At 35.6% G+C, this 27,073-nt stretch overlaps 1 protein-coding gene and 1 pseudogene across 11 annotated transcripts in view; one reads left to right on the top strand and one right to left on the bottom strand.

Moving 5' to 3' along the window:
* The window catches only part of NUBPL (NUBP iron-sulfur cluster assembly factor, mitochondrial), a 530,407-nt gene that overhangs the window by 246,532 nt on the left and 256,802 nt on the right, over positions 1 to 27,073 (top strand). The gene's annotated exons all lie outside the window — the stretch shown is intronic.
* LOC131752049 (cell division cycle-associated protein 3 pseudogene) lies at positions 17,115 to 18,043 on the bottom strand (annotated as a pseudogene).

The following is a 27,073-nucleotide window of genomic DNA, read 5'->3' as shown; positions in this document are numbered from 1 at the left end:
TATGACAAGCCCTCAGCTAATGTCACGCTCAGTGGAGAAAGCTAAAAGCTTTTTCTTTAAGATGAGGAACAATACAAGAACATTCACTCTCTCCAATTTAATTCAATATAGTACTGGAAATCCTAGCCAGAGCAATTAGGCAGGAAAAAGGCATTCAGTTCAGAAAGGAAGAGGTAAAATTATCTTTATTATATAGAAAACCTTAAAGACATCACCAAAAAAATCGTTAGAACTAATAAACACATTCATTAAAGTTGCAGGATACAAAATGAATGTCCAAAAATCTGTTGTGTTTTTATACACTAACAATAAACTATTAGAGAAATTAAGAAAACAATCCCATTTACAGTTACATTTAAAAAATACTGAGGAATACATTTAACCAAGGAGGTTACACTATACACTGAAAAGTATTTTTTGACAAAAGAAATTGAAGAAGACAAAAATAAATAGAAATTGTGTTCATGGATTGCAAGAATTAATATTGTTAAAATGTCTGTCCTACCAAAGGCAGTCTATAGATCAATGCTATCAATCCCTATCAAAATTCCAGTGACATTTTTCACAGAAATAAAACAAACAGTCCTAAAACTTGTATGGAACCACAAAGATGCTGAATAGCTAAAGCAATCTTGAGAAAGAACAAAGCTGGTGGCATCATTTTCCCTGATTTAAAACTATATTACAAAACTACAGTAATTAGAACAGCGTGGTATTGGCATTAAAACAGGTACATAGATCAATGGAATAAAATAGAGAGGTCAGAAATAAACCCAAGCATATGTGTCAATTAATTTACACCAAAGGAGACAAGAATATACAAAGGGAAAAGGACAGTCTCTTTAGTAAATGATGTTGGCAGAACTGGACACTCACATGCAAAAGGATGAAACCATATACAAAAATTAACTCAAAATGGATTGAAGACTTGAATGTAAGACCTGAAACCATAAAAATCCAAGGAGAAAACATTAGTGATAAGCTCCTTGACTCCTTGGCAGTGTTTTTTTTTTTTTGGATCTGACTCCCAAGGCAAGGGCAACAAAAGCAAAAATAAACAAATGGGACTAAATCCAACTAAAAAGTTTTTGTCACAATGAAGGAAACCATGAGCAAAATGAAAAGGCAACTTACTGAATTTGTAAATCATTTATGTCATAAGGGGTTAATATCCAAAATATATAATAAATTCATACCACTCAATAACAAAAAGGCAAACAGTCCAACTTACAAATGGCCAGAAGGTCTGAATAGACATTTTTCCAAAGAAGAGATACAGATGGCCAACAGCTACTTGAAAATATAATCAACATCGTTAATCACTAGGGAAGTGCAAATCAAAACCACAGTGAACTAGCACCTCACACCTGTCAGAATGGCTGTTATAAAAAAGACAAGAAATAACAAGTGTTGGCGAGTATCTGGAGAAAAAGGAACTCTTGTGCTATGTTCTTGGAGATGTAAGGTGGTACAGTCACCATGGAAAACAGTATGAAGATTCCTTTAAAAGTTCAAAATAGAACTATGATACAATTTAGCAATTCTACTTTTGGGTATTTATCTGAAGAAAATGAAAACACAAATTTGAAATGATATATGTGCCCTGATGTTCATGGCAGCATTATTTACAATAACCAAGATATGTTAACAACCTAAGTGTCCCTCGGTGGATAAGTGGATAAAGAAGATATGGTATGGGTTTCCCTGGTGGTGCAGTGGTTGAGAGTCCTCCTTCCGATGCAGGGGACACGGGTTTGTGCCCCGGTCTGGGAAGATCCCACATGCCACAGAGTGGCTGGGCCCGTGAGCCATGGCCGCTGAGCCTGTGCGTCCGGAGCCTGTGCTCTGCAATGGGTGAGGCCACAACAGTGAGAGACCCACGTACCGCAAAAAAAAAAAAAAAAAAAAAAAAGATGTGGTATATTTGCACGATGGAGTACTACTCAAGCCATAAAAAAAACGATGAAATCTTGCCATATATGACAACATGGATGGACCTTGAGGATATTATGCTGAGTGAAATAAGAGTCAGAGAAAGACAAATACCATATGATTTCACTTACGTGTGGAATCTAAAAACAAAACAAAGGAACAAACAAAACAAAACAAAAATACTCATAGTTACAGAGAACAGACTGGTGGTTATCAGAGCAGAAAAGTGTTGGGTGGTGTGCAAAATGGGTGAAGGGGATCAAGAGGTACAACCTTCCAACTGTAAAATACATAAGTCATGTGGATGTAGTTTACAGCATGGGAACTATAGTTATTAATATTATATTGCAAATTTGAAAGTAAGAAAATAAATATTAAAAGTTCTCATCATGAGAGAAAACATTTTTTGTAACTTTGTATGGTGGCAGATGGTAAATTAACTTATTGTGGTTATCATTTTGCAATGCAAACAAATGAATCATTATGTTGTACACCTGAAACTAATACAATGTTGTATGTCAATTATACTTCACTTCAAAAATTCATTGAATTGTACATGTAAAATGGGTGAATTTCATGGTATGTAAATTGTACCTCAATAAAGTTATTTACAAAAGAATAAAGATACCATGATTAAGAACCAGCAGGTACAACAGACACATACAATTATAATCCAAATTCTAAAAATAATGAGGACTGAGAATTAAATTTTATCAGTTCCTTCTTTTGGCATTTGTGGTTATGATTTTTAAACATTTTTTCTTCATTCACTTAATTTAATGAACTGTATTAATAGGTCTTTTGGTGTTCAACAAATTTTACATTTCTGGGATCATATTCCTTGAATGCACTGCTATATTAATTACACTAGTTTTAAAATGTAGGATTACACTTGTTTTCTTTTTTTTTGTGTGTATTAATCTCCACATTGGAAGAACTCTTCCCTGAAACTCTCTGGACCAAATGATTTTTGGGTTATGAATTGGTCTTTGACTATTTTCCATTTTCTTGTGTTATTTATTCATTCATGTTTTCTACTTCTTGTGTCATTTTTGTTAATTTATAGTTCTTACAAAATGATCCATTTCATCTAGTTTGAAAATATTATTGGTATGATGTTGTACTTAGTAATCTCTTGTAATATCAAATCTCTTATTCTTAGTGAGACTTGTCAAAATGTTGTCTTATTGGTCTTTTTTGAGAAAAAAGCTTTTGGTTTTGTTGATTGAGTTTATTGGTTATTTTTCTTTGTTTTAATAAAGCATAACTTAGATATAATAAGATACAAGGATGATAAGTGGACATTTTGGTGAGGTTTTGATTTGGGGTACACCCATGTATTCAATCTAATATGCAAAACAAGATAAAGAGCATTTCCATTACAACAGGAATTTCCCTTGTGCCCCTTTTCAATCAGTGGTTGCCATAGGCAACCACTTTTTGAATTTTTGAAATCATAGAATAGTTTTGCCTTTATTCAACAAAGTTTTTGAGATTTATCAATGTTGCGTGTTAGTAATTTGTTCTTTTTTTTTTTTTAACTGAATAGTATTTAATCATATGAATATGCCACTATTTATTTACTCTATGTTGAGGGACAGTTGGTTTGTCTCTCTTTTTGTTTTTTGGGATTTTTGTTTTTTTACTATTATGAATAAAGTTGCTGTGATGAACATATAAAACATATATTTTTGTATGTGTTAATGCCTAGGAATGGAATTGCTGAGTTAAAGATTAGATGTACATTTAACTTTATAAGAAACTACCAAAGAGTTCTCCAAAGTGATTTATGCTCCCTCCAGCAGTGTATGAGAATACCATTTGCCCTGTATTCTTGCCAACATTTGGTGCTATCATTCTTTTTGATTTTAGCCATGCTGTTAAGAGTGTGGTGGTATCTTACTGTGTTTTAAGTTTGCATTTCTCTGATGACCTAAAAATGTGAGCACCTTTCCCTATGGTTATTAGCTATCAGAATATCTTCTTTTGTGAAGAGTCTATTCAGTCTTTTGCTCATTTTTAAATGATTTTTTTGTTGTTGATTTGTAAGAGTTTTTAATATTCTGGATATCAGTCATATATTTATTATATAATTTGATGTAATTTCATCTATCTGCCTACTTACCTACCTATTGAGAGCTAGCAAGATAGAGAGTGTATGTGTGCATGCAAGAATGCAAGAGGGGAGAGGTAAAGAGAAAGAGAGAAAAATATTTTCTCAGGCTTGCCAGTCATTTCTAAATGGTGCCTTTTGACAGACAGATTGTTTTTTTAATTTTGGTTCTGGCTTTTATGTTTAGGCCTGTGCTTCATCTCAAATTAATTTTTGTGTATGGTGTGAGAAAGAAGTTCAACTTTTTTTTTTCTGTACATTTGTCCAGTTTTCTAGCACTAAATGTAAGAAGACACTTTGCTTCATTTAATTGACTTGAAGCCTTGGTTGAAAGAAAAATACATGTATATGTATATGTAGGTATGTATGTATGTATAGATAGAGAGGTAGATAGATAGATAGGTAGATAGATATTTGTGAGTGTGAGTGTAGGAGTCTGTTTTTGGATTCTGTATTCTGTTATCTGCGTCACACCAGTACACAGTCTTGATAGCTGTGGGGTAAGGCTTCTGGATTTGTTTTCTTTTTAAAGGATTGTTTTGGGAATTTTAGATTGTGTGCATTTCCATAGAAATTTTCGAATTAACCTGTCAATTTCTTCAGAATGTTTGCTGGAATTTTGCTAGGAATTATGTGGAATTGATAGCTCAATTTGGAGAGAATTCCCATCTTAACAATATTGAGTCTTCTGATCCATGAACATTATATATCTTCCCATTTATTTAGGTCTTTTGAAATTTCTTGCAATAGTATTTTGGAGTGTAATAAACTTGCACATCTTTGTTAGGCTTATTTCTAGATATCTTTTTGTTTTGTTTTAAATTTCATTTTGAACTGTGTATTGCTAGTATATGGAAATATAATTGAGGTTGTTTTTAAAGATTTTTTTATGTGGACCACTTTTAAAGTCTTTATTAAATTTGTTACAATGTTGCTTCCGCTTTATGTTTTGGTTTTTTGGCCATGAGGCTTGTGGGATCTGCTCCCCGACCAGAGATCAAAACTGCACCCTCTGCATTGGAAGGTGAAGTCTTAACCACTGGACCGCCAGGGAAGTCCCAATTGAATTTTTTATATTGACCTTGTATCTTGCTCTCTTCCTAAGATCATTTATTATAGCAATTTTTGTAGATTCCATTGGGTTTTCTGCATATGTAATCATGTCATCTAGGAATAAAGAAGCTTTCAGTTTTAATATTTATGCCTTTTATTTCTTGCCTTACTACACTGACTAGCTTTTTCAGTAGTACAGTGTAGAAGTGGAGAGTGGATTTCTTCATCTTGTTCCTGACTTTTTTTGAAAAGCATTTAATATTTCATCATTAAGTAAATGCATTAAGTAAGCTGTAGTTTTTTTATGGATACCATCTCTTAGCTTCAGATCGTTCTGTTTCTACTTTGCTGAGAATTGTTACTATGAATGGGTATTGAATTGTGTCTAATGCTTTTTCTGTATATGTTGAGATGATCATACAGTTTTTCTCTTTTATTCTGCTAGTGTGATAAATTACATTAGTTTTTTTTTTTTTTTTTTTTTTTTTTGCCGTATGCGGGCCTCTCACTGTTGTGGCCTCTCCCGCTGCGGAGCACAGGCTCCGGACGCGCAGGCCCAGCGGCCATGGCTCACGGGCCCAGCCGCTCCGCGGCATGTGGGATCCTCCCGGACCAGGGCACGAACCCGTGTCCCCTGCATCGGCAGGCGGACTCTCAACCACTGCGCCACCAGGGAAGCCCTACATTAGTTTTTATAAATTAGATCGACCATGTATTCATGAGATTAAATCCCTCTGTCATGATGTTTTATTATTTTTATATTTTGATGGACTTTTTTCTAATAGTTTGAGTTTTTTTTTAAATCTGTGTTCACGAGGGATGTTGGTTTGTAATTTTCTTCCCTTATAATATCTCTGTAGTGATTTATTGTCAAAGTTGTCTTCAGCATTTTGGTTTTGTATAGCATAAATGTCTTCATTTTTAAATTACTTTCCTCTTTTAGTTTCTCAAGGTTTATTATTATTTTCTAATTTTTTAGTTGAATCTTCTTTTGAATCATAAATATACTTGTCTATAAATGTTCCTTTGAGTAATGCTTTGGCTACCTCATTTTAAATAGATGTTATGTATTATTTATAATCAAAAATATCACAGATAAGATTCCAGTAAGTGGTTCTGTACATACTCAGGCTTCTGCTAACTACCCCGCTTCTATGAATGCTATATAGTCTCTGTGGATCTGGCCTTTGACCTCCAGATAACAGCTAAAAAGATATATCAGGGATGTTCTGATGACATAAAATTTTATAGTTCCTGTCATGGCAGCTCTAGGTCAAAGTTTTCAACTTAACTTTTGACATTTTTAGACTGGATAATCCTTTGTTGGGAGGGGAAAAGGGGCTGTCCTGTGCACTGGAAGATGTTTAGGAGCGTATCTGGCTTTTATCCACTAGTTGCCCATAGCAGCCCCGCTTGTGACAATTTACATTTCTCTAGACATTGCCAATGTCCTGGGTTGAGGATGATGTCAAAATTGTACCTGGTTGAGAAACACTGCTCTAGGCCAATATCTTTGTGTCATTTTTGTTATTTCTGTAGATCTAGTCAGTTTCCACACAAAATGGATATATATTAAGTTGTTTTTTTCAACTGATAGCAAACCAGGAAGAATGTGGCAAAGGCAGCTATTAGCTGCTTCAAGCAATAGGAAAATTATGGATTAGATGCTATCATTCCTACCTTGTTTGGTTTCACAAGTGATATCTGGACCAGGGACTAAAGACATTTGAATATATGGTTCAAATAGCAGAAGAGTTCAGAGGAACAGTATCTCTCTCTTCTGTGTCTGTGCTTAGATGTCTCCCACTAATCTTATAACTGAGAAGCAGAACTGCTTTTCTGGTTTTAAAAATCAAGGTAGATATACATTCATAATCTTGGACAGTCAGAAAGGCACAGTGTTTGTTTATATTTCACTTGTGTGATAAATATCTGAAGCATGCTTCACAAACTGCTACAGTGACACATAAAACATACACTCAATAAAGGTAACTCCTTACAATAGCTATATACTCCAGAGTGAGTATATATAACTCAGTCTTCCCAACTTTTCCCCATTGTTAGAATGTTTTTGTTTCCCCCCTGATTATAAATATTTGTATGAAGGAATATCTTCTGTGTATTGCAGGGTTTATATTACAAAGCCAAATTGCTTCCCAAGGGTCTGGGCAGCCATTTATGATATTACTTTTCACTCCAGATTTTTCTTGACTTTTTTTTGCCTTTTTTCCACCACCGTAACCTTAAAAATATTTTTAAAACTATTTATTTGACAAGAAAGTTCGTAAGGTGCACTAATCTTAATATATTATACACGCCTGCATAATTGCTACCCAGATCAAGATCTAGAACATTTTTAATATCCAGGAGGTTCCCTCTTGTTCCTTCCCACTCAGTGCTCACTCTCTGAGGTAACCAGTATATGATTGATTGATTGATTGATATTTATTTATACATGTGTATTTTTCAGCTTTTTTGAGGTATAATTGATGGATAGAACTATATATATTTAAAGTGTACAATGTGATGATGTGGCATATGTATGCTTTGAAATATCTACCACAGTCAGGTTAATTAATGCATTCATAATCTCACATACCCATGAGTTTTTTGGTGTATGTGATGAGAATGCTTAAGAGCTACTCTAGACATGACTTCTTTAAGTATTTATAAGTTTTGCTTATCCTTAAACTTCATGTAATAGAATCTTTTACGTCCTACATTTTTCTCTCAACATAATGCTGTGAGATCCATCCATGTTTTTACAGAATCCTGGATATTTCTTTCTTTATTTTCAGCTGTATCGAGGCGTATTGATAAATAATATTAAAATATATTTCAGCCGTATAACATGATGATTTGAAAGGATTCCCACCATTGAGTTGATTAGCACAGTCACCACCTCAAACATTTCCTTTTTTTTTTTTACTTTTAAAATTTGTTGGTGTGAACGCTTAAGTTCTACTCTCTTAGCAAATTCTATTACCAATGCTAGTCACCATGTTATACATTAGATACTCAGACCTTATTCATCTTATAACTGAAAATGTGTACCTTTTTGCCACCCTCTCCCTATTTCTTCTACTGCCTCAACCCCTGGCACCCACCATTCTACTCTGTTTGTGAGTTCAACTTCCTTTTTAGATTCCACATATAAGTGGTACCGTGCAGTATTTGTCTGTCTCTGTCTGGATTATTTCACTTAGAGCATAATGCCCTCCATGTTCATCCATGTTGTTGCAAATGGCAGGGTTTCCTTCTCTTTTAAGGCTGAATGATGTTCCATTGTATATATGTACCATATCTTTATCCATCTAAGGCACTTAGGTAGTTTTCGTACCTTGGATGTTGTGAATAGTCCTGCAGTGAATATGAGAGTACAGATATATGAGCTAGTGATTTTGTTTCCTTTAGATATATACCTAGAGGTGGGATTTCTGGATCATATGGTAGTTCTATTTTTAATTTTTTGAGGAACATCCATACTGTTTTCCATAATGGCTGTACCAATTTATATTCCCACCAATAATATGCAAGTTTTCCCTTTTCTCCTTGTCCTTGCCACCATTTATCTCTTATCTCTTTGATAATAGCCATTCTAACAGATGTGAGGTGATATCTCATTGTAGTTTTGATTTGCATTTCCCTGATGATTAGTGATGTTGAGCACCTACACATATACCTGTTGGCCTTTATTATGTCTTCTTTGGAAGAGTGTCTATTCAAGTACTTTGCCTATTTTTTAATTGGATTATTGTTTTTTTGTTATTGAATTATATGAATTCCTTACATATTTTGGATATTAACCTCTTATTGGGTATGTGGCTTGCAAATACTTTTTCCCATTCCATAGGTTGCCTTTTCATTTTGTTGATGGTTTCCTTTGCTAAGCAGAAGCTTTTTAGTTTGAAGTAATCCCACTTGTTTATTTTTGCTTTTGTTTCCTTCACTTTTGGTGTCAAATCCAAAAAATTATTGCTAAGACTGATGTCAAGGACCTTGCCCTGTTTTCTTCTAGGAGTTTTACAGTTTCAGGTCTACTTTTCATTCCTTCATCCAGTTTGAGTTGATTTTTGTGTATGGTGTAAGATAGAGGTCCAGTTTTATTCTTTTGCATGTGGCTGTCCAGTTTTCCCAGTACCATTTATTGAAGAGACTATCCTTTCCCCATTGTACATTCTTGGCTCCTTTGTTGAAAAGTAATTGACATATATAGCTGGGTTTATTTCTGAGCTCTCTATTTTGTTCTGTAGATCTATATATCTGTTTTAATGCTGATATCATACTCTTTTGATTACAGTAGCTTTGTAATGTAGTTTGAAACCAGGAAGAGTGATGCCTCTACTTTGTTCTTTCTCAAGATTGCTTTGTTCTTTCTCAAGATTGCTTTGTCTATTTGGGGTCTTTTGTGGTTCCATATGAGTTTTAGGATTATTTGTTTTATTTCTGTGAAAAATGCCATTGGAATTTGATAGGGATTACATTGATCTGTAGATTGCTTTTAACAATATTAATTCTTCCAGCTCATAAACACAGAATATATTTCTGTTTATTTGTATCTCCTTCAATTTCTTTTATCAAAATTCTGTAGTTTTTAATGTACAGATCTTTCACCTCCTTGGTTAAATTTATTCCTAAGTATTTTATTGTTTTTGAAAGAAAACATCTTTGAGGAATTGGGAGAGATTTTTTTTGTGTGAGAGTCCATATAGAAAAATGGATGAAGTTTCCCTGAAAATAGAAACTGTTGTTTGTGTGTCACATTACCTAACAAATGAAAGAACCCAAACTTCTCAAATAAATGCCTCAGTGATACTGTTCCTCAGGGTGTGCAGAACATCAAGAGTTATGGCAGAAAATTCTTAGTTTCCCCCACCCACTTCAACACTTGCCTACATATCTGCAGTAGTTCTCAATTCCTTATTCATTTCCCTATTCAAAACTCTATTTTTGTGTATTTTCATAATTTCATTTTTTCCTGATTTCTCCAAGATCTTCTAGGGTTGATAACTTCACTGCTATGACTTTAAGAAAGGGAAAAGGTATGAGAAAGAAAAGCAAGAAGGATCATTGTCTTAAGTTTAATAAGACTACATTCTTTAAATGAGAATTGCTATCCAGAATGCCTCTCTTCCTCAAATCCAATTTGCACATATTTTACTAATTACAGTAATGTCTCTGTGTCATCAAGAAATTGTTACTTTAAAGTACAATTGATAAAATTTAAAGTCTCTGGAAATTCTAAGCTATTCTGAAAATATATTGAATAAAGTAAAAACAGAAGATATTAATACCTTGCTTAAAGGAGATTTGGAGAGTGAAATTTTCAGTGATTCTCTAGAGTGGCCTGTGTCTTCAGTAATTAGTTGGTGGATGTTTTATATGGCTCTTGTAGGCAAGTAAGTTGAAATACTCCTTACTACAGGTCATGGTGATATTCTTTATCAGGAAGCTGCTTTGTTTCAATTTTGAATTTACTGTACAATTTAAGAATTTAAATATTTTTGGTGAGTGAATATCCTGTTTTATTGATGGAAATATCTGGTTTGCTTGGAAAGCGTACACCTCATGGTGGTACTACATTGTTGTCCTGGTACTAATCAACCTAAAACAGGAGAACAGTTTCCCCCAAGGTCAGATAATCCTTGAAATTCTAGATCTGCATCTCTCTACTCATTTAAAGTAATTAGGGTGACATTCTAACCAACTCCTAGAAACTGTGTTACACTAATTCTTATAATTGAGGGTAGGACTGAGAAGAGTATTTTTGAGAAGAAGTCAAAGAAATAGCAATCAGAAAGGTTAAGGGAATGAAAATGTGTGCCTTGCTTATTTTCAGGCTAGGCCATAACTCTGTTTCTCACCTTACTCAGAGTAAGGATAATATATAACATTAGAAGGTTGATGAAGAAACAGACTATCAGTTATTTACATTGGGGAAGGCTTAGCAACTAGATAAGGAGAATGAGAAAGAAGTTACATAGGGAACATTTTATCAAGAGGGAGTCAGTGGGAATGAAGTAGATATGGGGAAAAAAAATGTGATCTTTTAGATGGAGAAGGTATATTAGTAAAGGAATTTAAGGCTAAGTAAGAGTCAGTCAGCCTAATGTCACATAAATATAAAGGGCCTATTTTGTATTAGATAATTATAATAGATATATTATCTGAGATTTGTACATTCCATGTTTAAAAAACCAGCTTAGAAATCTTCTGACTATGCATTTTTGAATAATTGACATTCAGAATACAATTTGTCATCTATAAAGATGTTGATGGAACTGATTTGCATTACAATATTCATGATGATTCTGACTAATAAAAATATACAGAAGCATAAAGCACTTAATTATGTTTCTTTAAAAATAAATGTCAAGAAAAACATTTAAAAGTAAGATAAAATGTAATAGTACTTAAGGGACAATTATGTCTCAGAATTCAAAATATTTTATAACTGTGCATGGGATAATAGAATTATTTTATATATTTTAATGTATATATTATGTTGAATTTTTAAAAATTATTTATTATGAATGGCTTTTAAGCTTTTCTAAATGAACTCACACTCCCTTCTTTCAACAGTTCCCTCTAGGTCCAGGGTATCTCTATCTCTGATATAATTATGAGGTATTTTATCTGCATTGATAATTTTTGGAATTATATTTGTGCTTATCTATTTTCTCACTTTATAGTTTGTTTTTTAGCAGGCAGAATTGTTTCTTTTACTTCTGAGTAGTTCAGTAGAGTCCAATTAACAGGGACATTGTTGAGGCTGGGAAATGTAACCCAGAGCTGTCATTTGCATATTATAAAGAAGGACATTCTATTCTGGAACCTAGTTCCTATTAAATTAAATAAGCTATGTTTACACATAAAAATAGTTATTAGACCTAATGGAAATCAGTAGCATTTGTAAACTATTATCCATAAGTATAATATATATATATGAATGACTCATTACAAAAAGAGTGATTTGTCATTTTTATCTCACCAGTTAATCAGATATTTTGTAGATGTGTATTATCAAAATGGAATAACATTCTAAAATTTTTGTGTAGAAATGATTTGTGACAAATCTGATACTCCTTTCCTATATGAAAATTTAGGTAATATATCTTTAGAAGTCTTGTCATTTAGAACAGGGGTCCCCAGCCCCTGAGCCATGGACCAGTAGCAGTCTGTGGCCTGTTAGGAACCAGGCTGCACAGCAGGAGGTGAGTGGCAGGTGAGCGAGCAAAGCTTCATCTGTATTTATAGCCGCTCCCTGTAACTCACACTACTGCCTGAGCTCCGCCTCCTGTCAGATCACCAGTGGCATTAGATTCTCTTAGGAGTGCAAACCCTACTGTGAACTGCACATGTGAGGGATCTAGGTTGCGTGTTCCTTATGAGAATCTGATGCCTGATAATCTGAAGTGGAGCTGAGGCAGTGATGCTTGTGCTGGGGAGCGGCTGCAAATACAGATGATCACTAGCAGAGAGGTTTGACTGCATAGAGACCATAATAAATCAGTTGCTTGCAGACTCATATCAAAACCCTATCAGTGAGTGGCAAGTGAAAACAAGCTCAGGGCTCCCACTGATTCTGCATTATGGTGAGTTGTATAATTATTTCATTATATATTACAGTGTAATAATAATGATAGAAATAAAGTACACAATAAATGTAATGCGCTTGAGTCATCCCAAAACTATCCTCCATGGCTGGTCCATGGAAAAACTGTCTTCCACGAAACCAGTCCCTAATGCCAAAAAGATTGGGGACTGCTGATTTAGGAGGTAATTTTAATTATTTTTGTTGATACTGGTGATATGTTGAGGTTAGGCTTTTTCTTTCCCTTCTCTCTTAAACCTTCCGTATCTCCTTCTTACTTTGTAGAGAGAGGCAAGGGAAACCAACAGGGCAATTTGAATTATTAGTACTCATGTAGAAACAGGAGAGTGGAAAATTAGCTTTTAAAAAGTGAAATCATCCCTCAAGATTAATTTGTTAATACTAGTTAACTGACTAATGTTTTTAAGCTCTGTTTCTCCTTTTTTCTGTATCCTGTTTGTATATCCCTTATATTTGTGGTGATCCAGTAGATGATATGATTGATAATAAATCTGGGTTAAAATAATATTTAATACTATTCTTTAAAAATTTTAACCCAGCTTGTTCTTTGTTAATATATATGGAGAGATATAATGAGAAAATGAATTATCTAAGAAAAAAGTAGGAATTTATCTTATCTGGTGTTAATTTTATTTCAGCAAAAATATTATTTTTAGAAAAATATCATATAACAGTATTTTATTTCTACTTCCCGAAAATTTTAGTTATCCTCAGTCAGGGCAAAGAGCAAAAAAAACAGTAATAAGGATTGGATAAATATTGATTTAATTTCATCCATATCATTACCCAGATGATTTTGTTTCCTAAATCTGCTTCTGTCTTAGGGTTTCCCATAACAAAGTTGTTCAGGTCAAAAGTCTAGGACTCATTCTTGATTTCTTTCTTTCCCTTACCCTATATATACAACCTATCAGCAAGTCCTCTAGATTTTACATCCCAAATAGATCTTAAATTTGTCTACTTCTCTGATCTTCTCCACCAACCTAGTACAATCCATCATCGTTTATTTAGAAGAGTGCAAGAGCCTCCTAGGTGGTGTCTCTGCTTTCAGCTCTTTTTTATATATCACTCTGTTCTTCAAATGATATTCAGAATGATCTTTAAAAACTTTCCTGCTTCAAACCATCCATATGCTAGGCAACCATCTTATTATTTGGAAAACTTGAAAATAATCAAATATTTATTTTATTTTTCCTGTGCTGTTAACTATATAGTTGCTAAAGGAATTTTTGTTTTACAGAAATATTCCAGTTGATAAAGAAGGAGTGATAGAATTATAGTATCATTTTACAACTCTTAATGAAGTATTATAATAGATCTAAGTTAGTAATTATCCTCGTTGCTTATCTATCTGTCTGTATATATATATGGAGAGTGAACACTGTATGTGATCTCCCTCCTAATTAGAGCATATAACATAAACTATTAAGTAGTTTTGCTCAAAATTCTAACCTGAATCTGATTAAACCTCCAGATCTCACTACCAGCTTATAAGAAATGTATGAGTAAGAGAAACATGTTATGTGACACTGTGGGAGTGCAGTCAGGAAATCCAGAATGTGGACAATCTTATAGGACTCAGTTTTTTTCAACAAATAAATTGCAGGAGAAAAAAAAAGTAAAGGAGAAATGACCTATAGATTAAAAAGGTCAAGAAACTGATTAATTGCAATATCTGGACCTTATTTGCATTCTGATTTGAACCAATACGCTTTTTTAAAAAATGATACACAGGGAAATTTGAACACTGGCTAGATAGTTGATGATTGTAGTAAATTATTATTGAAAATAATGTGTAATGATGGTAATATTGATAGTGGTCACATTTACAAGAGTCCTTATCTTTTAGAGATACATACTAAATCGTGTATAGAAGAAATGATATGATGCCTGAGGGATAGATGGGGAATGAGTAAAGGTACAGGTTAATTAAGACCAGTGATGAATTAATAATTGTTTTTCTTTTTATGGCCACACTGTGCAGCTTGCGAGATCTTAGTGCCCTGATCTGGGATTGAACCTGCACCCCCTGCAGTGGAAGCGCGGAGTCCTAACCACTGGACCGCCAGGGAATTCCCCATGAATTAATAATTATTGAAACTGGATGATAAAGATATCAGAGTCGGGCTTCCCTGGTGGCACAGTGGTTGAGAATCCGCCTGCTGATGCAGGAGTCACGGGTTCGTGCCCCAGTCCGGGAAGATCCCACATGCCGCGGAGCGGCTGGGCCCGTGAGCCATGGCCGCTGAGGCTGCACGTCCGGAGCCTGTGCTCCGCAACGGGAGAGGCCACGACAGTGAGAGGCCCGCGTACCACAAAAAAAAAAAGATATCAGAGTCCATTTTGCATTTTTCACATGTCTTAACTTCCTATAATTAAATTTAAAACAAAACAAAAAGCCATTGTGCCTAGACTGTAATCCAAACTATTTTAGCAGGTTCTACCTGATTTGTCCTCTACTTACGTCATCTCAACCATGCTCATCCTTGCTCAGAGTACACTTATTTCTTCCTTTTCTGCAGATACCACAAGTTCATTTCCATTTTAGGGCCCTTGAAATTGCTGTGCTCTCTATCTGCAACCCTCTTTCCCTGGATCGTTAGTGTCTGACCCCTCTTGACATTCAGGTCTCATTTAATTTTAATTTTTTTCAGGTCTCATTTTAATGTCACCCTAGAAGAGCTGGCTATGACAATCATCTCATCTTGTTTCATTTTCGTCAGAACACTTATCATGATTTGACGTTTTCTTTTATATTTATTTATTTATTGACAGTTTCCACCATTAGAGTGTAAGCTACATGATGGTGGTGGTAAGATCTTGACTCTTGTTCACTTTTAAATTCCCAGCACTTCAGACAAATACCTAGCAAATATGTCTGGTACTTAATAAATGTTTTTGAATGAATCAATTAAATGTTTGTGAAGCTATTGAATTATAAGAACATTATTAATCTTTTACATTTGGAATATCATCAGTATATACTATTGTTGCCTAATGAAAGTATTTAATATTCAGCTGGCATTTTCATTATTAATGTTTTCAAAGGCTCATGTGTGGGAGAATTAGCTCAGTAGCAAAGCTTCAGAAAGATTATTAAAAATTTACAAAATGTCACATTTTCTCAGCATTTATTTTAAAATATTTGTATTTTGTGTAATTAATGTCACATCTTGTCTAAAAGCTGTTTTTCATATCTGGATAAGTAGAGGTTAAGTTTTTTGTTTTTAGTTTGTTTTATTTATTTACTTTTGGCTGTGTTGGGTCTTTGTTGCTCTGCATGGGCTTTCTCTGGTTGTGGCGAGCAGGGGCTACTCTTTGTTCCAGTGCACGGGCTTCTCATTGGGGTGGCTTCTCTCATTGTGGAGCATGGGCTCTAGGAGTGCGGGCTTCAGTAGTTGTGGCTCACGGGCTCTAGAGCACAGGCTCAGTAGTTGTGGCACACTGGCTTAGTTGCTCTGCAGCATGTGGGATCTTCCTGGACCAGGGCTCGAACCCGTGTTCCCTGCCTTGGCTGGTGGATTCTTAATCACTGTGCCACCAGGGAAGCCCCAGAGGTTAAGTTTTGTGATATGTGTTTATGTGTGATATGAAAATTTAGCAAACATTTCTTGGCTCATGTGAATAATAATGAGACATATAATTATATCTTTCATCAAGAAGGAAGTGAGAAATACTTTATAGATAAATGCGTAGAGAAAATGAGACTGTAAAATTAGGCGAACTTCTCTTTTTAAAAAAACAAAGAAGATAATATATTTTGTTATGAACAATCAAACATATATATATGTACATATATATGTAAGTGGTGTCATTTAAAATTAGGGAAGTTGTTCATAATGGTTATTGAATAAAATGATATGTTTCACTGGTGAAATAATTATCATCTTAATATTTATTATTGGAGATACTTATGTGATGCAAAGACTGGTGGATTCCTTCCTCCTTGTGTCCTCGGGATGCTTTCCGTCCACAGCACAGTTTAACCTCCAGAGTTGAGCTCATAGCCAGGGTGGTTCCTCTCATCATCCTCCATGTATGGCAAATAGGAGTCTTAGATCATGGCCTTTTCACCAGAAACATGCCACTAGGTGCTTCTCTTGTTCATTGTCTCGTATTAAGTGCTATAGATCTGGAAACTTCTTCAGATTTGACTCTGCCAAGACATATTTTATTCTAAGTGGGTTTGTTTGTTTGTTCTTTTGCTTATTTTTCTATTTATTTCTCTCTTCAGTCAAGTTTATTGTGGTTTGTCGTGTGAAAGCACTAGCTTTGAGATTGTAGGGAATAAGATAGAGATGAACATAGCTTAATGTATTTATTTCAGGGATGTTGCCTTAGCTAGTTTCACTTTTGGAACTTCACTTTTGGAATTATCTTTAGAATGAGTTTTTAAGTTACCTATGTGCTCACACATTTATAGTCCTTAGTTTTGGGGGGAGTCAGAGAAAAGCAGCCTTTCCTCAGTCTACCTGGAAAAGAAGGGGTGAGAAGACACAGAATATCACTAGGCTCTGGGGCCACACAGGGCCTAGTTCTGTACCAAGGAAATTGCTGATTTCCCTTGTCATGGTCCTGGCCTTGCTCCCAAGCTTGTCCTCCAGTTTTAGAAGTCATTCAGTTCCCAGAATGCCCCCTTCCTTTAGATTCCTAGCGTTTTCACTCAGGGGAGAAGGCCACTTACCCTATTGTAGTGTCAGGGTCTCAGGGGAGTTGTCATCCTGCAAGATGGTGAGCGGAGATCTCCCTAGTACCTTGCCATTTGGTTTCTGTCTATTGTGCTTAGAACCTGAAGATCAGGGAGTCTCAGGGTCTCTCAAGGGCTCGCCTGAGCCCCGGCTGGCCATAACATTTTCTGTGAGCTGTCCTGTTTCCTCCTTGGAAAACGCCTGCTTGGAGGAAAGCTCAAGATGGTGTCTGGCTCCGAGATGGTGTCGGTCCTCAAGGGATTACTGTTGCCCATGGGCAATTCCAATTCAGATGAAGGTGCCTCTGGAGGCAGAGCAGGCTCTGGGGGAGGATTCAGTTTGGGGGTTTCAGTCTCAAATAGCTCACTGAGCTGTTTTACTAGTAGGTTTGGGGGGTCTCTGCTGCTGGAGTTCATAGGTGTCCATGCAGTGCCAGGGTAGGAGAGCAGGCATCTGAGTCCTGGGACTGATCAAGACCCTTCCACTACTTCTCTGTAGGTCAGTTGGAGTGTGGGGTCTGCACTTGAACAGGAGTGCGCAGGATACCCGCACTAAGTGAATGGCGATCTACCTATAGAGCCAAATGCATGCTGTGCAGTGGAGGCCATGTGGAGTGAGAGAGATGCTCTTGGCTGAACCCATCTCAGCTAGAAGGAATAGGGTGGATTAGGGCCCAGGCCAGGCCAGGAAGATGCTGGGCCCCAATTCCACTTTTGGGTGCACAACAACTCCTCCAGTTTGTTGACTAATGATTTGTTTAGCCATTCTCCCTTTAAAGGACATTGAAGTTTGAGCCACTTTTTCTTTATTTAAAAAAATTATTGCACTGAGCTTCTTTGTAAATGAGATAGCACTGTTTTTTGATATATAATTTCTGTGTTTGTTTAAGATTCACAAAAATCCAAAGATTCACAAATTAATTTGATATTTTCTTAGGTGCCTTTACATTGTACTAAGTTTTTTGAGAACCTCTTTCTTCTCCCCTTTCTTTCTCTCTCTTCTTTTATCTCTCTCTCTCTTTCTTTCTTTCTTTTTTTCTTTTCGGTGCGCAGGCCTCTCACTGTTGTGGCCTCTCCCGTTGCGGAGCAGAGGCTCCAGACACACAGCCTCAGCGGCCATGGCTCACGGGCCTAGCCACTCCGCAGCATGTGGGATCTTCCCGGACCGGGGCACGAACCTGTGTCCCCTGCATCGGCAGGCGGACTCTCAACCACTGCGCCACCAGGGAAGACCCTCTCTCTTTCTTTCTTGGAATGTTTAAGTTCTACTCTCTTAGCAGATTTTAACTATGCAATACAGTGTTATCAACTATGATCATATGTTTTACTATAGATCCTCAGACCTTATTCATCTTACAGCTAAAAGTTTGTACCCATTTAACAACCTCTCCTATTTCCCCCACATCCCAGCCCCTGGCAACCACTTTTCTACTCTGTTCCTATGAATCTGACTTTTAAAAAAAGCCACAGATGAGTGATACAATGCAGTATTTGTCTTTCTCCACATAGCTTATTTCACTTAGCTTAATGTCCTTAAGGTCCATCTATGTTGTCATAAATGGTAGGATTTTCTTCTTTCTCATGGCCAAATAATATTCTGGTGTGTGTGTGTGTATGTGTGTGTGTGTGTGTGTGTGTGTGTGTGTGTGTGTGTGTGTGTGTGTGTGTGTATCACATCTTCTTTATCCATTCTTCCATTGACAGACACTTAGGTTGTTTCAGAATCTTGGCTATTATGAATAATGCTGCAATAAACATGGGAGTGCAGATATTCTCTTGAATATCCTGTTATCATTTTCTTTGGAAATATGCCCAGAAGTGGGATTACTGGATCATATGGTAGTTCTGTTTTTAATTTCTTGAGGAACATCCATGCTGTGTTTCATAGAGGGCTTACCAGTTTACACTCCCATTAACAGTGCAGAAAGTTCTCTTTCTGCACACCCTCACCAATACTTGTTATCTCATTGTATTTTTAATGATAGCCATTCTAACAGGTGTAAAGGTGGTATCTCATTGTGGTTTTGTTTTGCATTTCTCCGATGACGAGACTAGTGAGTGATATTGAGCACCTTTTCATGTACCTGTTGGCCATTTATGTGTCTTCTTTGGAAAAATGTCTCTTTGGCTCCTCTGCTCCTTTTAAAATCAGATTGTTTGATTTTTTGCTGTTGAGTTGTATGAATTCATTATATATTTTGAATAGTAAACCCTTATCAGATATGTGATTAGCAAATATTTTCTCCCATTCAGTAGGTTGCATTTTCACTTTGTTAATTGCTTTCTTTGCTGTACAGTAGCTTTTTAGTTTGATGCAGTCCCGCTTGTTTATTTTTACTTTTGTTTCCTTTGCTTTTGGTGTTAAATCCAGAAAGTCATTGCCAAGACCAATGTCAAGGAGCTTACGCCCATTTTCTTCTAAGAGTTCTACTTTTAGGTCTCTTTCAACTTTTTAATCCAGTTTCAGTTGATTTTTGTGTATGGTATAAGATAGTGATCCAGGTTCATTCTTTTGTATGTGGCTATCCAGTTTTCCCAACACCTTTTATTGAAGAGACTATCCTTTCCTTGTTGTATATTCTTGGGGAAATAGTTCTTAAAATTTTAACAGAAACATATCAGAAAATTTATTTAGTCATGCTATAATTACCCAAAATGAAATTGAATTGTTGCCACAGTTAGTTTTGGGGGAAAAGGACAGAAGTCCTATGTTTTCAAAATACAGAGTTGAGGGTATCTTGTAAAAATCTTTTCTAACTATATTGGAGCATAACATGTTATGCATAGGCCTTTAGGTAAAGATAATACTGATGAATCATCTGTATCTCAGGAAGTTTCTTACTTAACTAAACTCTTAATGGTTTTTAAAGATGTGACAGAACCTATGAAATTGAGTATATATGTTTTAAAAAATTTAGAATGAGTAAGTAGTTCTTGAAAGAGTTAGACACCTTACTTGTAGCTTCATGGGTGGTTGGTTTTTCCTTTTTGATGGCCATCAGTAGGCAAGTCTATTTCTCCTATGGTGACGATGCCTATAGCACCTTCTAGTGTGAAATCCAGGGCCAACAAACATCCAATAACTATCAGTATTGATTTTAGGTGCTTCATGTTTCTGTGAATGGCTACGTCAGATGACAAATTTTAGTGATTTCAGTTGTTATAAAAAACAGAGAACAAAATTGGGAGTATTGATGAAAATTTCATGTGTAGAACTTTGTTGCCAAAACTATTTGGCAGTTTAAATGCATCCAGATCCAATTTTTGAGAGATGTGTTGATCCTGCGTATAGGAACTTCCCTGGCCCACACTGCTAATGGGGGAGGAGTAGACCTCCATGAAGGTGAGAATACCCGTCTGGCTTTTATTTTTACAACACAACATTTTTACATTTGAGCGTCAAATTTCAAAACACATGACTTTTTGATTCATAGATATTTGCTGCTGAATTTATGTTATAATGTTTAGCCAAATATCTAGCACAAGCCTAAAATGATTGCTGATTGAAAGAGCCTAGCTGAGGAATGCTAACCAGTCATTCTCAAGTTTTCTTCATAGATCACTTGTATAGGTCATATTTGCAAAACCATGAAAATGTTATGTTCTGAGATTTCATCAAGAGTCTATGTAAGAAATGTCTATGTCTTCTTTTGGAGGATGTTGGAAGAGGAATGGGACAGTGGGGATGGGGTAACTGTTATGGAAAGGCGGTACATTATATGGAAAGAATGTGGGCTGTGGTGGTGGGAGGATGTGGAACGTCTCTTTTGATTGTCTATGTTTTTCAACAAAATGAGACATTTATTGGGTATATATGTACCGGGGTACTGTACTTGGCCTGAAGATATAAAAGTGAACAAGACTACTATTTAAATAGGAGGACAGCAGTCTGGCTCTATTATTAGTACACATTTCTTCCAGTGTTTTTGGTTTGTGCTCAAGTTTTAGTCTTAGTTTGCTCACTGTTGGTCTTTCTTCCCCCCTATTTTTATTTTTTCATTGATTGGGGAATTGAGAGAGAGGGGAGAGATACCAACGGATTGATTCAGGCCATAAAATCGACTTACATTTTATGTTGGGTATCCACATATATTTCTTTACTCTGACTTATTGTCCTATATGTTAACATTTCAGAATTATTGAGACTATACCTGATTCAAGGAGTTAATTTCTTACATCCAGATAGTCTTGCTTTCTGATGCCAAAGTAGTTTGGTCAGAACTTCAACATTTAGTTTTATTTGTTCATTCATAACTAGTTTGCTGTTTTAAATACAAGAATCAAACCTCATACTATATGCCTATTTTGATGCAATTTTGCAAAAGTATGTACTCATATTAAATAAAATTATTTCTTCAACTGGAAGAGAAAAAAAGAATTCTCATGTTAAATGTGACTTGAAATTCATAATCTGATTAACAAGAGTCTAGTTGATAACAGATTTTTAAATGGGCAGCCATGATATTTATGTTAAAAATGACTTATCTGGACATCAGTATGAAACTAAGAGAAAATATGTTCCAAAATAGCATGTATGTATCATTATTATCTTATCTGAGAAACCATAGCTTACTAATGAGAGTTAGTTTCTGTATAGAATACAGGTTTGTATTGAGCCTCACCATGATACAGTTAGTTTTCTTGTACTTCATGGCATTGCTTACTTCCTACTCTGGCCTGCATTCTGTTATTGTGCATGTGCCACTGGAGGCAGGGATATGTTAGGGAGAATTAGGGCACAAGTTCTATTTATTTACAGGTTTGGGGGGTAATTTTTTTGAGAAGGGTATGATGATACTTAAGTAATATTAGTTTTCCAGTTTTATAGGCAGCAAACTGAGGTCCAGAAAGATAACTTTCATCAAGGTTATAGGTGATATACTAATTGGTTTGTTTATTGTCCTCCTATCCCCGTTTCATGGGGATAGGAGCTTCAGGCATCTTGTTCATTGCTGTTCCCGGTGTCTAGAACAGCGTGTGGCACATGTAAATGTTGGTATTAATTTCTAAGTTGGGTTAAACTCTATAATGATGATTCTGTGTATCCACTTATTTATATTCTGGTTTTAGGCATGCATATTAATGTGTGATCTGAAATATTAAGATGAATATGAAGATACCTGTTGAGGAAAGAACAACTTCTAGATATAGTACCACATTTACTTGTTCATCAGGGTACAAGATTATTGTGAACAAACCTGCATATAATGACCTGTGTGCATAAATGAGAATGGAGAAACAGCTGCTCATTTAATGGTCTTTTAATGAGATGCATAAACTTCAGTCTGTTTCTTTGCAATTTAGTGATTTCAGGTTTCTTAGATGTCTTTTGGGTACTTCTGAAGCAGTTATGTAGTTTAGGAAGTCGGAAAGTGCGGAAGTTGTTGAGATGGGAATTAGATTGTTTTACATGTTTTCCCCCTACCCCATCCTCAAACCTACTTCCAATCTATATCTGTATCACCTTCATCTCTATTCTTTCTCCATCCTTAATCCTTCTCAAAATCCTTTGTTAAACGTAGTTGTATCTAAAAGCTGCTGCATTTTTTAGTTTTCGCTAGGAAAAGTCACTTATGACAGTACATTTATTGTTTTTTCTTCAGCTTGTAGGTGGCAGGTCTACTTAACAGGAGCAAGATACAGGTCACTAAAATGTAGAAATTTAATTAATATATTCAAACAACAGATGTGACTTCTTTTCTGCTCACTTCCTAGCCCTTATTTTTAGTCATTTACATCTTTTAAATTGTACTTTGACCCAAGTGTGTGTTTTTGTTTTTTGGTTTTTGGGTTTTTTTTTGCAGTACGCGGGCCTCTCACTGCTGTGGCCTCTCCCGCTGCGGAGCACGGGCTCCGGACACGCAGGCTCAGCGGCCGTGGCTCATAGGCCCAGCTGCTCCGCGGCATGTGGGATCTTCCCCGACCAGGGCTCGAACCCGTGTCCCCTGCATCAGCAGGCGGACTCTCAACCACTGCGCCACCAGGGAAGCCCTGACCCAGTGTTTTCATGCTTAACTTTACTGGTGAGAAATTTCCCTTTAATTTGCAAAAAGCCACTTAACTCAGCTTATGACATCTAAACATATGGAAAATATATTTTTCAATTATTTGTTCAGGTCATTTTGGAATGTGGTTACCTCAGAAATATTTTCCTAGCACCTGGTTAGAAGAGTAGACATGATAGGCTTATTGAGAGAAATTTTAATTTTGACTTGCATGATATGACAAGCTTTTCTTTAAAGTAACTTTTTTCAATACAGTACTACTATTTAATTATTTAATGCTTTTTAGCAAATCTGTGATTTCATTTCCTCTTCAGAAAGAAACCTCTATAAATCAGACAAAGTTATTTTTATTATCCGTATTTTGCAGAGGCAAATCATTGGCATATCATTCAGAGTTTCAGTTCTTTATCTGTAAAATAAGGACATTGGACAAGATAATCTCTAGAGTCCCTCCTAGCTCTAAAATTCTCTGTTTATAACCATCGTAAGATGAGAAAACATAGGCATAAAAAAGTTAAGCAGCTTGGGTAAGTTCAAACAATGAATTAATAATAAAACCTTGATATGTGACTTTCTGACTGACCTATTTATTGACACTTTCACACAACCATTATGCCTGAAATGGAAACTGCTGATTTCTTTCTTTCCTTACAGAAAACATAACAGTTTAAAAAAATTATACTACAAATATAATCCTTTTTATTTTTCTAAAAGCTCAAATATATTTCTGTAGTCTCAAGTTAAATCCTTGTGATTTAGTAGGTGCTTATTCATATTTTTAAAAGGTGGATGTCTTACAGATAGCGGTTCACATAGCAACAGAAGACAAATCAGAAAACAAAGCATATCTTAAGTTATGAAGTATGAGTAATAAAGTAAGTCAAAAGTAAACCAATTTCAAGTATAGCAAAAGAAAAAAATAGAAAAGATTCTTGTGACAATTTTCTTCCATCCTTTTATATTATTATTAGTATTATTGTACAAATTATTCCACAATTTGTATATGAATGTGTGATAAGCATTGGAATGATTCGAGCTTTCTTTTGTTGGTTGAGTATATCTCAGTCATGAGTGTTTTGTATTAGCTGGAAAATTGGATTAGATCTCTCAACCTTTAAAGGTTTGTGATTGAGTCCCCTCCCCACTCAACTCAGTGGTGGTTCCCTCAACAACTTTTCAGGAATGCATCTATTTTGTAAATTATAACATTTTATATAGATATAACACATTAATTCCTAGATGAGCCAGAATGAGGTATTTTAGGATGGCAGAGGAGATTGTAGTTCAAAACAAATTTAGATTTGAGTTCTTTGTAAATTTAAGCTAAATTTTCCATAAGAAATATGATGGTTCCATGAAATAAATGTGTTAAATATACCAGTTTGCTTTTAGCTTTCTTGTTTTTATATAAAGTGCTCCCTTTAAAAAAAAAAATAGCTTGTTTTGTCATTTTGGTGCTTTTGATAAGAATACTTTCTATTTACATTTTTCTGTAAGCACATCTCTCACAGATGTTTTTCAAGTTACATAAATAGGTCATGGTCACATTTTCTTTTTTTAAGTAGTTGGAAGGAACCTTAGTGATCATCTAATCTAAAACACTTTACCGGATGAGAAAATTGAGGACCAGAGAGGTTAATTGGCTGACCCATGGTAATCTAGCTAATTAGTGATAAAAATGATTGGAATTTAGGTATGCCAATTTTCCACACTAGAATTCTTCTGTTTGATGAATAGATATCTGGACTCTTATCTGTACCCAGCTAGATTCATAGTCTTGATTTTTACGAAACTACTCCTTTCCAGTGCTGTTTTTTTTCAAATCATAGTGATTAATATCTGAATCAGAATTTGAAATCTGAAAGCTGCATTATAATAGCTCATACTTAAAGTGTAACTGAATATGGAGCTACAGTTTTTGTCACAGTTGGTTTTCTATTTGATGTGAGTTAGATCTTTAAATTTTTAGAATAAAAATAAACGGTGGGTAGAATGATGGTTATTGACTTAAAACAAAACTAGAATTTAGTGGTGGATTATTGAAAGATAAAATATTCTTTAACAGCACAAAGTCAACATTTCCCTGGTTACAAGACTGTGCTTTAATATATAAAAGACTCTTAAAGGATCATATAAGGAAAGAATACTGTGATATACCATAAAAAAATGCTCAGAAATACAAGAAACATCATTATAATTAACCAGGAAAATGGGGGGGAATAAAAGGAAACAAATGATTCTTCTATTTCTTACTTATATTATCTAAGTAAATAATTTTCTGTGGGTCTATATAGTGTCTACTTTATATATCTATTTTATCATACTCTGAAAAAGTGTTGTAGTAAAGATCATTTGTTCTTTTTAAAAATATATTTATTTATTTGGCTGCACTGGGTCTTAGTTGCGGCACGTGGGATCTTCTTTGCGGCACGTGGGATCTTCTTTGCGGCATGTGGGATCTATTAGTTGTGGCATGTGGGATCTAGTTCCCTGACCAGGGATCGAACCTGGGCCCCCTGTATTTGGAGCGTGGAATCTTAACCACTGGACCACCAGGGAAGTCCCATAAAGGTCATTTGTTCTTGGGGTTGTGGTAGCAGAAGTCTTCAGGGGCTTGGGGAATAGTGCAACTGCACCCAGTTCTCTGGGAGACTTGGAAGCATGACTTGAGTCACACAGACCAAGATTTATATCCCAACTCCATCATTCACCATCAGCCTGACCTTGGGCAATTTTCTTAACTTCTCTAATCCTGAATATTCTTATCTCTATAAAATAAGAGATTATAATGCCCATTTTACAATGTTACATAAATGTATCTACCCTATAATAGGCTCTCATTAACTATTCATTTCCATTTGCACTCCTTTACCTGTTACCTGTAGACCCTTCCCCTCACCTCTTCCCTATTCACTAGCCAGTTCGACCTGATGGCCCGTAAGACTCAAATGTAGGACTCCAGATCACAGGTAACTAGAGCTGAAGAAATAAGCTCGACAGGGACATATCATCTCTAGAATTCAGTACTACATTGGGTAGACTGCTCTGCTGGAACATAGTGTCCCTCAAGTTCAGTAACATCTTTAAGAACCGTCAAAACCATTGGACAATGACTAGGAATCCTCTCTGGGGTTCCATGCAGCTTCTATGGCAGCTACCATCCTGCTCCTTCAGGACCTTGAATCCTCCCAAGTACAATATTTTTTCTTAGGATTTTTTTAAAAAGAGTATTATGGTTTTATAGTTTTCCTAATTAAAGGGAGTACCACACATCTAAATATATTTTATAAACTATTCCAGATTAGGTTAATAAAGTGATTTGTTACTCCTACTTTAAAAAAAAAGTTTGAAGCTTCAGCCTTTAGGTATATAGGGAGAGTTTTTATTTTTTAATTTCTTTCAGTAATTTTTTTTTTTTTTTTTTTTTTTGGTACGCGGGCTTCTCACTGCTGTGGCCTCTCTCGTTGCGGAGCACAGGCTCCGGACGCACAGGCTCAGCGGCCATGGCTCACGGGCCCAGCCGCTCCGTGGCATGTGGGATCTTCCCGGACCGGGGCACGAACCCATGTCCCCTGCATTGGCAGGCGGACTCTCAACCACTGCGCCACCAGGGAAGGCCCTCAGTAATTTTTAAAAATAAAAATATCATGATTCTCAGGCAAGTTTGT

The sequence above is a fragment of the Kogia breviceps genome, chromosome 3, assembly GCF_026419965.1.
Source record: "Kogia breviceps isolate mKogBre1 chromosome 3, mKogBre1 haplotype 1, whole genome shotgun sequence".
Lineage (NCBI taxonomy): Eukaryota > Metazoa > Chordata > Mammalia > Artiodactyla > Physeteridae > Kogia > Kogia breviceps.
The sequence above is the reverse complement of the archived record's forward strand: the minus strand, read 5'-3'. Positions and strand labels throughout refer to the sequence as shown.